General features: G+C 31.6%; 1 protein-coding gene across 1 annotated transcript in view; it reads left to right on the forward strand.

The window, feature by feature from the left end:
- Positions 1–14,789, forward strand: part of LOC123701462 — a 63,472-nt gene that overhangs the window by 1,103 nt on the left and 47,580 nt on the right. The window lies entirely within an intron of this gene.

The raw sequence follows: 14,789 nt of genomic DNA on the forward strand, positions 1-14,789 counted from the left end.
GTCTAAAGCGAATTAAGTGAAAATAAACAATAATAGTGTTTTATATTGTTTGTGTATTATTCTAACAATTCAAAAGATTACCTACAAAATTTATTAAAAAAATTAGGTAGGTTATGTAAATGTCTAAATAGGTACCTATATGTAAATGTCTAAATACACTATCCCTATTATGTAGGTAGGTATAATATTAAAAATGCGAAAGTAACTCTGTCTGTCTGTCTACGCTTTCCCGCTTAAACCTCTCAACCGATTTTGATGAAATTTGGCACACGTAGGTAGTACCTAGGTATTTGTATTCTCTTTGTTTGGCACAGACAATCAGCTCCGAAGTAAGTACTATTTTTCAGTAGTCTTAACTATACAGTTACATATATAATGTATGTACCTACTAATAATAATTGGTCATCAGTAATTGTTTTTTTTTTGTTACTATAATATTTTAATAATTAATTTTGTAATATTATTAATAATTTATTATTGACTATTTTCCCCACCACCCAGGAGGTAGAGTCTGGAAGCGCGTTTTTTTTTACGTCGAAAAGCAGGGCTGAAATGTTCTGCAGTGTTCTTCCATTGTTCTGGAGTCTGGGAAAAGACCCAATAGCCAATATATTATGTATAGATAGTACTGATAACTTAATGAAAAAATGTTGTATATAAAAGTTGTTCCTCGAATAACAATCTACAAAAATGGTCTGATACCATTTCTTCGTAAAATGATAAAAAAAAGTTTTATTGAAAAAAAGAGTCCTAAAACACAAGGTTAGGCTTAAAAAATGTAACATTTCAATGGACTACTACGAAAATTGCTCATGTCACGTGACATTGAAGCTTTCTGCTAAAGAATTTAAAAAAAATCGGTTAAATCGTTTTTTCGTTTACTTTATCCAATAATGTACAAAAAATATAATCTTTCCTCTATATAATTATTATCAGTTTATAATTTGGAAACATTATAAAAAAGTACAAGGTAGGTATCTGACACAACTAAAAAAATTATAAAATTACGAACAAGTATAATAAATTATTAATTGTGGTGTTACAAACATGTGTCAGTATGTAATCAAACAAAATAAAACGAATGAAAAAAATTCTGTTCGTTAATTTTTTTTCAAACGATGTATCAAAACTATAGTTACCTCAAAAGTATAGGTACTACCTACCTACATCGTTTGAAAAAAAAAAGGTTCAGCATGTTGCAGTTGGTGTGAACATTTCCAAATTCTAAGAAGGCTCGATAAAACATGACTTTTCGCACTTTTTAATCTCAATTGATCTCAATGGATTATGGTATCAAATACATCCTTCGTTTTCAGTTCTTTTAATGATTGTAGCTATGAACTAGGTATACGAATATAAAGCGAATATATACAAAATAGGTAAATCAACTGTCTGCTTCTCCTAGTTTCTTTGATGTATCATGTAGGTACATTGAGCCTCCATTCAAATAAAATTTGTACTCAAGTAAACTGAAGTCTACTGTAGATAGGTACATATAGGTACATCAACGAGTTATAATAACAAATTTTAGCAACGAAGGTGAACTGTACAAAAACTTAACAATCACAAGTCACAACATAAATGTACAAAGACGATTTAAGCGATGTTTTTCTAAAAATAAGAAAAATAGTCATTAGTAAGACGTTCGTGAGGCAGGCTATTATAGTAGCATTGATTTATACTTTATAGTAAGCAGAAACTTGTTTTTGATGACGAAGTATTTCTTCCAAGAGGCTTATTATCTATATTTTATCAAATACCAGCTGGTTTTCTAGTTTATTCTGCATGAAACTTAATTTCGGAGTAATTGTATAAATCCTAAAAAACGAATTAATTTAATTTTAATTGCATACACAAGTAGAACTAATCTAAAATTAGATTATGTATTTAAGATTATTATAGACATCTAGAAACACTTTTAAAAGATAAATTTAGGTTACCTTAACTATTATGAATAGGTACTTTACATAGGTAATTCGTTACCTAGTTACATCCAATAATTATTACCTAGTATTTTTTCAAAAATTTAAAATGGCCTGAGTTACTAAATATTATATATTTTAGTAATTCATAACAATCTTAACAGAACCACCTAGAGATTTATACATAGTTTATTGATACACGGAAAATGATCACGTGCGTCATCTGTTTCGTAGAGAAAAAAAACTGTTTACAGAAATTACATTACTTAATTAGTTATACCTACCTACACAACTATAATGGAAACATGTCTGTATGGGTACTAGAAAAGAAGGGTTTCCTTGCAATACTGAAAATTGCGAGTAAAACCAGTACTATTTAATATTAATCTATACTAATATTATAAAGCTGAAGAGTTTGTTTGTTTGTTTGAACGCGCTAATCTCGGGAACTACTGGTCTAATTTGAAAAATTATTTCGGTGTTGGATAGCCCATTTATCGAGGAAGGCTTTAGGCTATATATCATCACGCTAAGACCAACAGAAGCGGAACTACGCGGTTGAAACCGCGGAGCACAGCTGGTGTCATATAGGAGCACTAATTGCAATGCCTGCGTAATCCAGGTCACGGTCAAACTTTTACGTGGTTAAGTAACAAACATACTTTCATATTGTTTATTTATTTTTTATTTATTTATTTATTTAAACAATTAGATTACAGCGATCCATTAATGTTAGTACGTGACTTAAAAAGCTAATGTTAGTAGGTAGATATTAAAGTAGGTACTATCATCATTATGTTATATTTTGTTGATTTTACTATTCGTCTCGATAATACATAGTTCATGTATGATACATCATATACTAGAGGTCGGATCGCGAATGTGGGTCGCAATGTGATGTAATTTTAAGAAACCTGTTATACATAGTCGTCAAAATACTCTTTGGATATTCGGTTTTGGTACGATTGACCTAGAGTTTATGACATATACATGTGTGTGATTAGCAATAAAATATTTATAAAAGCTTTAAATAGAGTTTACGTTTAAACATACGAGAATAAATACTTAGCCTACAAAAAGTATACGAAAATTTTGGAAAAGTAGCAATTTATTTTTCAACATAGTCTCCTTTTAGTTCGATATACTTAGTCCAGCGATGCTCCAACTTTTTTAACCCGTCCGAAAAATATGTTTTCTCAAACTCTGTAAAATAGGCCTTCGTGGCAGCGATAACCTCCTCATTTGATCCATATCTATTCCCAGCGAGGGATTTTTTCAGATTAGGAAACAGAAAGAAGTCACCAGGGGCTAAATCTGGAGAATACGGTGGATAAGGCAGCAATTCGTAGCATAATTCGACCAATTTGGCCATGGCAACGGCAGACGTGTGAACCAGTGCATTGTCGTGGTGTAACAGCACCTTTTTCTTAGCCAGATGAGGTCGTTTTTTCTTTAATTCGGCGTCGAATCGGTCCAATAAATTGGCATAGTAAAGCCCTGTAATTGGTTTACCCTTCTCGAGGTAATCGATGTAGACAACTCCTTGTGAATCCCAGAAAATGGTGGCCGTAACTTTTGTGGCCGATTTTACAGTTTTCGCCTTCTTTCGAGCACGTTCCCCGGTCTGGATCAATTGTTTTGATTGCTCCTTGGTCTTTGGTGTGTACCAGTGAATCCAGGTTTCACCGACCGCCACAAAACGACGCAAAAACTCCCCTGGATTCCGCTTAAACAACGCTAAACACGTCTCCGACGTGCGCTCACTATTGCGCTTGTTTTCCGGTGTGAGTAAATGCGGCACCCGTCGCGCCGACAGCTTTCTCATGCCGAGTTCCTCGTGAAGAATATGATTGACTGTTCCTTCTGAAATGCCTACAGTCTCAGCTAGCTCCCGAACCTTCAATCGGCGATCTGTCAGTACGAGATCATGGATTTTTTTAATGTTTTCCTCCGTAGCAGCTGTTTTTGGTGCACCTGGACGTGGTTCATCAAAAACCGACGTACGGCCACGTGCAAACTCGTTGAACCAATTCTTGACGGTGGCTATTGATGGAGAAGAGTCACCGTACACAGCATCCAAGCGGCCTTTGATTTCGATACGCTCTTACCCGTCCAAAAATAGGAATCGAATCACCGAACGATATTGCTCTTTTTCCATTTTTGTAAAACCGATCGATACGTTCGCTTCCATAGGTTGTCAAATTAAAACAAATGAAGGGATTGGAATGAAAATTAAAAAAAAATACTTAAAAACAAATGAGCTACACTGTGGTAAACCTATTTTGAAACAATAGCGCCCCCTGATGATGAGGCTAGGTACTTATTGAATGCACCAGGTATATATTTTTTTTAGTTTTTTGTGTAGGAAAATCATGTTTTTTTAAGACAGATAATATTTTTTTTTAATGTATTGCTTTATTAATTAATTGCTTTGATTAATTATTGAACTGAGCCTACCACAAAAACAGACCAAATTATTTTTATTAGACATCACTTTTTCGATCAGGCCACGTGTCCTGACGCTAGTTTAAGATTTTATACCCAACGCCGCTAAAGAAGTTTTCACTTCAAAAATCGCAATCGCAAATCATCATGATGTGTAAAAACATTTATGTTACGGTTAAATGTGGTATCTCTGTATCCTCAAATCGTTACACAAAAAAGTATGACTTCCTCGTTCTTAATATTAATATACTTTAAAATAAAACAACTCATAAATATAAAATATTAATAACTATATCATATCTTGCAAAAGATTTACCTTGATTTTTTTTTATAAAATTAGATATTCTCGAATATTATTTTTAAGTAGAATTTAACTTAAAGACGACGGACAGATAGATGGACGATTCAATATTATTTTGTATTCGAAAGGATCTTAATTCTTAAAGTCAATCTGCTGAAGTCCTTCATTTTTTTTACCTTATTTGGTGGCATTTAAGTGGTTGTTGACAAAAATAATATTGTATGATACAATAGGTTGGAAATGTATTTTAAAACCTTATACTTTTCTGCGTTTTTTTATAGCACACTTGAAATATCTTAATAATATAAAAATTTAGCACTCTCAAAGCAGCTATCGGCATTTCATAACTTGAAATGTACTGTAGAGTGTAGACGTATCTATCCATACTGTTTTAAATTTTGATTGGCAGTGTTTCCTATCAAAGGTTTTATTTTTATGTAACTATGTGACTATTTTTAGTAAATTGTGGTAATTATTATTGAGAATGTCTGAAAAAAAATCATGCCAACAGGAAGCTTTCAGGTACAGGTCACAACTCACACGCACGAAGAAACGGGCGGAAAGCTTATAGCACAGTCAATTCTTATTTTTTAAATTATTGAAATACTTCTGCTGGTACAAAAAGAGCTTTAGAATACAGCTTTCAAGTTCTTGTCTCTATATAAATAACACAAAACAAGTCGAGTCCAAAGTCCACTAAATAATGAACATTACGACCTTGACAGTTCATAAGCAGAGGATCGATAACCATAAGGTCCAGTGAGGTTTTATTTTTATTCAATTCTTTGCGAGATACCAAAAATTTGCAGAGCGTGATTTGTAATATCAATGTTGCAAACGCAATCTTAACAAGTATTAATAAGGTTTAAATTTCAATGTGTGATGTGTGAAATTTTTAATATAGTTTTAAGATAATGTAGCTGGGCAGTAACAATACATATTGTGAATAATGTGTAATTATGTGTTGTTCACCTTTAATACTTACCTACAGCTAGTTGTTACCCATGTTCGTTCGGAATACTAGCTTGACGTGACCATCGCCTTTTGATTTTAATTTTTAATCGGTTCGGAAAGTAGATTCAAAAATTTTTAATTAACAAAATTTTATCGGATCCCATGCGAGAGGAGCCAGGGCCATAAAGTAGTTAACAATAAATAGCAATAATTTATTACTGTCACGTTGTCTAGTTGAATATTTTCACAAGTAAAAGTGTTTTGCGGTTAGCGGGGTGTAATCGATAGCTGTATACCTACAATATTAAATGACTTCTTAGAGATTGATACAACTAACTTTATAAATTAAAAAGTTATTATGCAGTTACATATTGTAACCTTATGTATGTTTGTTACATTGTTGAAATTTGTAATTTGTAAATGACCAATAATTGGTGCGTATTAAAATATTATAATTAGGTACATAAGAATTACATATTTTAGATTGTTAACGATATTAAATAAAATTATAAGATAAATGTTGATCAAGAAATTAAGAATGTGACCTTTAGGATAACCTGTAAATACACTTTATAAGATTTTTCGTAAGGTAGGCACCACAGGTAGGCACCTACAGCAAATACCTAAATAAAAAGCTACCGAAATATTATATTTTGTTTAAACTTGGCATCATGCCAACATTTCGAATAGATTGATGACGTAGGAAGTTTTGAGGTATTATCGAAAACGATTTAAAAATAATTAAACATGAAATTATATTATTGTACCTTTTATGCGACAAAATTAGTCTGGGATCGTAAAGTAGTGCGTCAGTAGTGCGTCAAATAACTTCCCAGAAATACGATTTTGTTTGAAAACACTGACCCGTCCGTCGCGGTCGCAATGAATTGAAAACAGATGAAATGTTATGTTTATATTTTCTACTAACTGCTTCAGCAGATGTTGTTCTGCCCCGTTGCCCCTTTTTCATGTCCTCTCCATTAGAACGTTCCTCATGCCATAACAAAAACATGTAAAAGATTGTCGAGCCGTTCTAGAGTTTTACGCTAAGCAACAAATTTAGAACTATTTTCTAATATTTACACAGCTTCACTAATATTTTTTCTTAATGATCGTTATTAATAATTATAATAATCATTAAGAATACATTATTTTATATTTTTATATAATAAGTCTTCTGCGCGGTTTATGAAATCAGGGTTATCAGGTAGAGTGGCCGCGTCAACCTTTGTACCTAACAAAAAGGTATAACATATAAGTATTTTAATATACAAATTAGATAAATCTGTTTTATTTAAATAATTATTATTTTAACAAAACGGGAACAAGTGGAAGGCCCCAGTTTTCTAATGAAAAAAAGAATCATAATAATCGTTTCACTTTGTCTGTTTGCTCTTCAATTATAAGTTTTTGTGTCGTTGCGTTTTTTTTTTATTTTACATCCTCAAATTATATTTGATTCTTAAATAACTTATCTAGTATCTAGTAACATCAAACTGGGAATAACCACCTACGATAGTATTATTTCGATAAAAAATTATTCGTTCAACCAAATAAACTCTTCAGCTAGTACACGTACCTAGTTATATTTTTTAAACGAGTTTATACTACGTAAGGGGAATTCCCATAATCCATGCTCGGTTAATCGAGCTTACTGCTAGGCTGCTAGCCCACAAAAAATCTATGGATATAGTTACTACTGATTATCTACACTAATCTACAACGTACTAATATTATAAAGCTGAAGAGTTTGTTTGTTTGAACGCGCTATCTCAGGAACTATACTGGTCCTGTCTCTAAAATTACTGTCTCTTGAAAAATTCTTTCGCTGTTAGAGAGCCCATTTATCGAGGAAGGCTAGGCTATAATGTGTCATCACGCTAAGACCAACAGGTGCGGAGCAATGCGGGTGAAACCGCGCGGCACAGCTAGTATGTGATAAATTCAAATATTGCTGAGTGAAAGGTAAAACCGCAGTATTTAGCACTCGTTATCCGTTCCCACAACATTGGATGTGCCAACTCGACCTGCATAGCTTACATCATAATATGCAATCTAGCTTAATTTTTTGCTAACTATACAATTAGAGTTTATAAGTATTTGAGATTGATTTATTTGGGTTATTTCGAGTATTGGCTAACGACAAATAAGTTTGTTTTTATTAAGTATAAAGGAAAGAAGAAGAATGCGAGATTACAGTTGTTTATTGAATTTCTATAACTGTTTACTGTGTCGCAGCCGAGCGATTTATATGTCTGTATAATTATTTTGTGTCCGGAGTTGTTGGAATTTACAACAGCAACGTATCTTAGTAGTAAAATCAATAAATCTTACTTAAAAACTGCAACATTATTGTTTTCGAACAACGCGAACGATAGCAAAAAAGATGTCCTACAGTCTGTACCTTGGTCTGTACATCTATTCGCATAATAATATATCATAGAATTTTAACAAATCACTTTATTATTTAAACTATATTATAATAATACCATTCAGTCATCAATGGCAAATATTTATAATAATTAATTTAATTAATTATGCGAAGATACGGAATAGATGTCCCATTAAAACCAGGTCACGGTCTGACCTTGACCATTATATCTAATAATATGTAATATGCAAGTACAACCTTCATCGTGTAACTTTATTTATTTAAATTATTTTGACTTGTAGGTATATTCCGCCTTTTTAACGTATTGTTACTACTTACTTCTTTGGTATTGTACCTACCTAGTTTGTTAAAATTATTCGTATGTAGGTATTATGTACTTATTTTGTCATTTGTTGGAAAAACAAACATTATAGGTATCTAGTTAGCTTTTAGACAAACTTAATATATCTTATGAAACATTTTTTGAGTCGTATAGGTAGGTAAATATATATGTATCTCTTCTTTAGTTTCTTTCGTTAGTTAGTTTTTAAAAATGACTTCTAATTTCGATAAAATCATAAACTTAGTCTAAATGATAGTATGCATAAATATTTTTTATAAAAATGTATAAAAGAAACAATATTTTATAATATTTTCAAGGATTATTGCCACATTATATAATATTATCTATTTAAATGCAGTATCGACTTTCAATATAAAATGACTCTACATAATAAAGTAGGTTTAGGCATGTGACTTTGAATTTTGAAAATTATTATATCTACTGCATAAAATTACATTGAGAAATATACAAAAAATGCACATTTAAACAAAGGTCATTGTCAATAAGGTTACCTAGATACCTTTTCCGATAAAAATGAAATTTTGCATCAAATATTATAAGAAATCGAACTTCGATCTCTCATAAGTTATAGCATATAACTTAACTACTGATCCACAAGTCATGTTCACAGTAATGGGTAATGGTATGATGACAAAATGACGTTCAATTACACATGATTACATACAGGTTTTACGAGTCAACTACGTGTGTTGCCCGTAACGTTTCAATTTGTGGAAGATGGTTATTTTTGTTTATAGGTACCAAGATTGAATAACAACTCTATTTCAAATGCTTATTTTTGTTAAAAATATCTGCCTGCATATCTGCTTGTACTCTGTGTTTGTTTCGGATTGGTATAATCCATTAAATCTATACTAATATTTAAAGCAGAAGAGTTTGTTTGTTTGTTTGTTTGTTTGAACACGCTAATCTCAGAAGCTACTGGTCCGATTTGAAAAATTCTTTCGGTTTTAGATAGCCCATTTATCGAGGAAGGTTTTATAACCTTCCTCGATAAATGAGCTTAAGTATGCTCCTGTTGGTCTTATCGTGATGATACATATATCATCACGATAAGACCAACAGGAGCGGAGCAATGCGGGTGGAACCGCGGGAAACAGCTAGTAGTTGAATAAATATACTGTATAGACGACACTTTCAATGGATCGAAATAAAATCAGTGAAATCATTTCGCTAAACTTATTTAAAAAGTTAAATAATTTTGACATTGTATTTCAAAATTAGTTACCAACAAAAACAGATCGTAGTTAATAGTGAAAAATGTAAATCTAGTAGTACCTACCTAACTATAATTTTTTTAATACTTCCGATTTTTATACATAACTGTATCAATTTCTTGTAAACGATACGAATAAAAGCAGATTTAACAAAGAATACATAACACTGACGTAGGCAGTGTGTCACTACTCTGACACAATACGTCAAATTAGTATGTCAGTGGCGCCATCACTTTTGCCCTTACTAATAATATCGCTCTATCCAAGCTTTCTCTTTTTATTTGAAAGATTGGTATTAGTATGCAAAGAGACAAATAAACATCCCATGAACTACGTATATTTCGTGTCCTACTAGGTTGAACGACATCCTTTTTCTTATATTGTTATGATTTTTGTATTATTTAGCTTTAACAATAATGAATAAATACAACAGATCTTATCCGGTATAATTGCTATGAATAATGTTATATTTTGCCGCAAAAATGCATCACTAAGTGCTTCACTACCAAGGCAAATCTAACACATCTATGGTATTTAAATCCGTACAGTTATGTCGTCTACAGAACCCGCCAAAAAATAATCATACCTACATTCAAAAAAAATTAAAACAGCACTGCTTTTGACGCAGTTGGGTAAAATTTCAAAATAGTCTGTCACATCGCGTGTTAGACTAGTCTAATAAGCGACACGATGCTTTGTTTACCAAGAAAACGATTGACCTATTTTGCTCCTATTTAAGGAAAAACCATTATTATAAGCGGTGGAAAACTTTGCAATTATAGTTGCATAACGATTTGTCTTTATGGTTATTTTTAATTATGTAGTATGGAATCAAACGAGATTTTATTCTTCGTCCGGTTGTTTTGGTTTGTTTTTGCCTTTGTTTGATCTTGATTTTTTGATGAAATTTGTATAAATTAATAGTTATTATTGTGAAAGATTGTGAGTACCTAGTGATTATTTAAAAAAATCACATATATTCGCGTTCACGTTCATAATATTATAATGTACTTAGTCTTATGGATATGCCTCTCAAAAAAATAACGACATTTTTTTTAACTCTAACATCACACATGCTTTATGCTTATCTACTACATGCCTACTATAATAAACAATATATTATTTAGAAATATATCACAAGCTTCATTATATTAAAAACTAAAATCAAAATAAATTTACATTATTTTTATTGCGTAAATCATTGAATGAAAAATGTATTAACAATCATGAGAAAATATATAAAAATGCAAAATTCAATGCTATGACATTTCAATTAAATCTAGCCTTGCTTAAGAGTATTTATGTTTTAAAAATATTCATATACATTAATATACATACTGAATGGTAATTAATTTCGTGTTGGAATTAGTTAAATAGTTTATTACTTTGGTTCTATAGAGTTAAGTGTATGTGAATACTTTTATAGTTTTATTAAGCTGTTACCCTTGTCTTATGACGCTTAGTTATTCCTTATGATAGATTCAGCCAGTGAAAATCCTGACAAAATAGGTCCAGCCGCGGCCGTTACGAAGAAATACACAAATATAGGAAAATCTATATGCTCTAATTTTGTTTGGAGTTAATAAAAAGTTAAGTAAAAAGTCATTGCTCAGTTTTATATTTTAATCTATGATTCGTACATGGATTCCAATTACTATAGTGGAAATAATAGTGTGAGAATTTCGCAGGTAAGTCTATACGAGTATTGTAACAAGTTATAGCCGGTTGTTGAATTAAGTTTAACAAAATTTACATTTTTTATCACGTGACGTTTTCACAAACATTGTATCACTGTATATTATTAAGAATATTGTGCTAATAATCACTGAATCAAAATGTGTTTAATTATAAAACAAATATTTTCAGCCATTCTTTGATTGTGTATTTTGAGGATATGTTTTAAATCAAATGTCAAACATATGCAAATTTAACTAACATCAATATTATAAAATTCACAGGTTTTAATGTATCGTTTTTGGTTTGTAATAAAATTTATTTAAATTATTATAACTCTGTAAAATGTACATATCTTTTTGTTTTGCTAATAAATTCGTTGACTCCTGTTCTCACTTTTATAATAACCTTCCAATGTTATGTACCTACATTTATAAGACAAGAAATCTGAAAGAATTCATATAATAATTCGCTACACTCTTCCCTCTCTTAATTTAAAATAGGTACCTAGTACCTACATAAAAACATGTAAGTTTTAAAGATTTGACTCGTATTGCAAACTGTGTGACAATGTTGTTTCTCAAGAACAATTAATAACCTGCGATCTTAATAATCACAAAGAGCCATGGGAAATCTTATTTATCTCAAAGTATTCTCGGAAATTAAGGTTCTTTTTTAATTGAAATACTTGATTCGTTCTTTTCGAGATCCTTCCAAGCTATATTTGGTAAAAAATATTATTTTTAGTTTTTTGGCGCCAGCCTGCTTGTTTGCTTTCAGAAATCAGAACCATATCTTTGTAGGGAATTATAATAATTTTATTATTTATAACGAGAATATAGAATACAATAAGAATCTAAAACAGAAAGGGTCAATGAAATTGATTTTATGAAAACAAAATAAATATCATTGACCCTTTCTGTCTTGTATATTTATAGATATACATTTAAATATTCATTAATCCACAAATGAAGAAGAACCTGTACTATAAACGATGCCAAATTTTTGACCGTCTGCTAATCTATATTCATGTACCTACACATTAGATATGTTTTAGTTTACAGCCGTGTACTTACTAGCTGCTCCGCGCGGTTTCACCCCTGTGGCACCACTCCTGTTGGCCTTAGCGTGATGATATATATCCTATAGCCTTCCTCGATAAATGAGCTATCTAACACCGAAAGAATTTTTCAAATCGGACCAGTAGTTCCCGAGATTAGTGCGTTGAAACAAACAAACTCTTCAGCTTTATAATATTAGTATAGATTCGATTTTTCAAATTACTTTCTCTTCTGGTACCATTTATTCATCAGAATTAGCAACATCAGATTACGTAAAATATATATATAGCCAGCTAACGCGTGAACGGTTTGTTTATCAAAGCATAACCTTTGCTTGTCACCACACAATGCCGGGTGACGCCGGGCGAGCATTGTATGTGGGAACAATGTCGCTTCACGGAATTACGCAAATGTTTGGTATATAAACACATTAACTTATTTATTATTGAGGTAAGGACGGCAGAGTAAATAGCATAGGTATACCTAACGGTGGTTTTAAGCCTTGGGATGTCCCCTGCTTGATTATCTTTCTCAGATTTCCAGTAGGTACTACTACTAAATATAGGTAGTACCTATTCATTAGTAGTCTGTATCCAACGGCTTTCTATCACTTTAATCAGGTCATCTGTCCCACGATTCGTTGCTCAGTAGGTACCTACTACGGTACTACCTACCTATTCCCATTGAACCTGAGTCACTATGTAAAAAAATAACAAGCTTCCGCCTCCGTGCTTCATTTACAATCTTCTTCATTGATACTTCTCTTCTATAACATACCTAGCTCTTCCTCAATAAATGGGCTATGAAATAGGTAGTTACGAAAATATTTTTGTAGGTATGCATATTTTGAAATCAGTTATAATTTTTTAGAACCAAACCGAACTCCGCTAAACGCGCTAACGCTCAAACGAACTAAACTTTACAATATGTAAGTACCTACTTAAGTACATTCATTCATGTATTTTATCACGTTTCCGCGTAATTTCAACGTTTTATAGAAAAATCACGTTCAAACACATACCGTCATGCGCACATGCGTAACCCGTTAACGCGGTAGGACTCTTCTCCATTTATTAAAAGTTAAAACATATCTATATTTTAATAAGCTGTACCTATGATTCTTGTACAAATGCAGGCATGTGTAGGTACTCTGTATTCCCACGGTCATTATATTTAACTGTGGTATTGCGAATAAACAATTGTTCATTGTAATTTTGGAAATATAATGCAGATTTGACGAAAATATATTCTATCGCGAAGGAGCAGGAATGCAGATGAGATTACATTGAAATCTCGTGTTTTTTATATAATTTTATAATATTTATTATATATCTTAGTACTTGCTTTTAATTTTTTTAATTGTTTTATCCTCTTGAGTTTGGGTATTGTAGTTCGACCGTCCGCGGTGGTCCGCGTCGACGGCAAGGTTTCGAACTGCATAGGTATTTGCAGTCTCCATTTGCAAAACTTATATTGTTAACTTACAGTAATGTTTTGGTAACTTGATTTATAACCAGTTTTCTATTACAACTAAATAGGTACGTACATACTATATATACCTACTGCGTTCACAAACTCGCCCGATCGATTATTATCTTTAAATGTTTTACATTTTACGGTGACAAAAGTAGAACATCTTTCATATGTTTAATTTAATGGTAACTAACCTGTTTTTAACTCATTAAGGAAACCGTTATGTCTTTCGGTAAGTGCTACTCGTGAGTACCTAATTGACATAAATTGTTTTAAAAGGTAGATCACCATAGTTCACACTTTTTAGTAGTGAGTTACAGATAATATAGTTAACAAAAAAATGCAATAACTGATAAATGCAATCATTCCTCAATTATTACGCCTAAATATGTAACGTTATTTATACCTACCTGATTTTTTAAATAATTGTTGTACTTATCATAACAATTACATTTCCTTAATTTAGTTTCCTTTTTATCCGATACACTTTATAATCATTAATCATATCAAAATAAAGTAAAATTTGTTCGCAAATAACATAATAGGAAGCGTCAATGTCGACTTAATTAGGAAATACACAAAAGTACGCATATCATCACCTTATTATTATATGTAATAATGTTTCGTTGGATCAAAATTCCGCAAATTATTTCAATGAATAGCGATGGAATAGCGTTACAATTTTGTATTTAGGAAATTTCCCGCGCTTTTTACGTCATAGACAATGACTATGACGTATTGACGTAGTGTCAATGAAGAAAAATCTGACGAATGCAGTTCGAAAAAGGTTTATTTACATCACGACATTTACTACCTATTTTTTATGGCTTTTATAATAACCACAGATATCGATAATTATTTGCCAGATTTTCTAGGTACATGCTCATAAAATTTTCTTGGTTTCTCTAAAATAAAAGCTAGTAAGAATTAGCTCCAGCTCCGCCATCTTTTTTGATTGGCACATTTTCATAGACATCTTTACACATGTATATATCTCCCTTGTATCT

This window comes from Colias croceus, chromosome 21, assembly GCF_905220415.1.
Source record: "Colias croceus chromosome 21, ilColCroc2.1".
Lineage (NCBI taxonomy): Eukaryota > Metazoa > Arthropoda > Insecta > Lepidoptera > Pieridae > Colias > Colias croceus.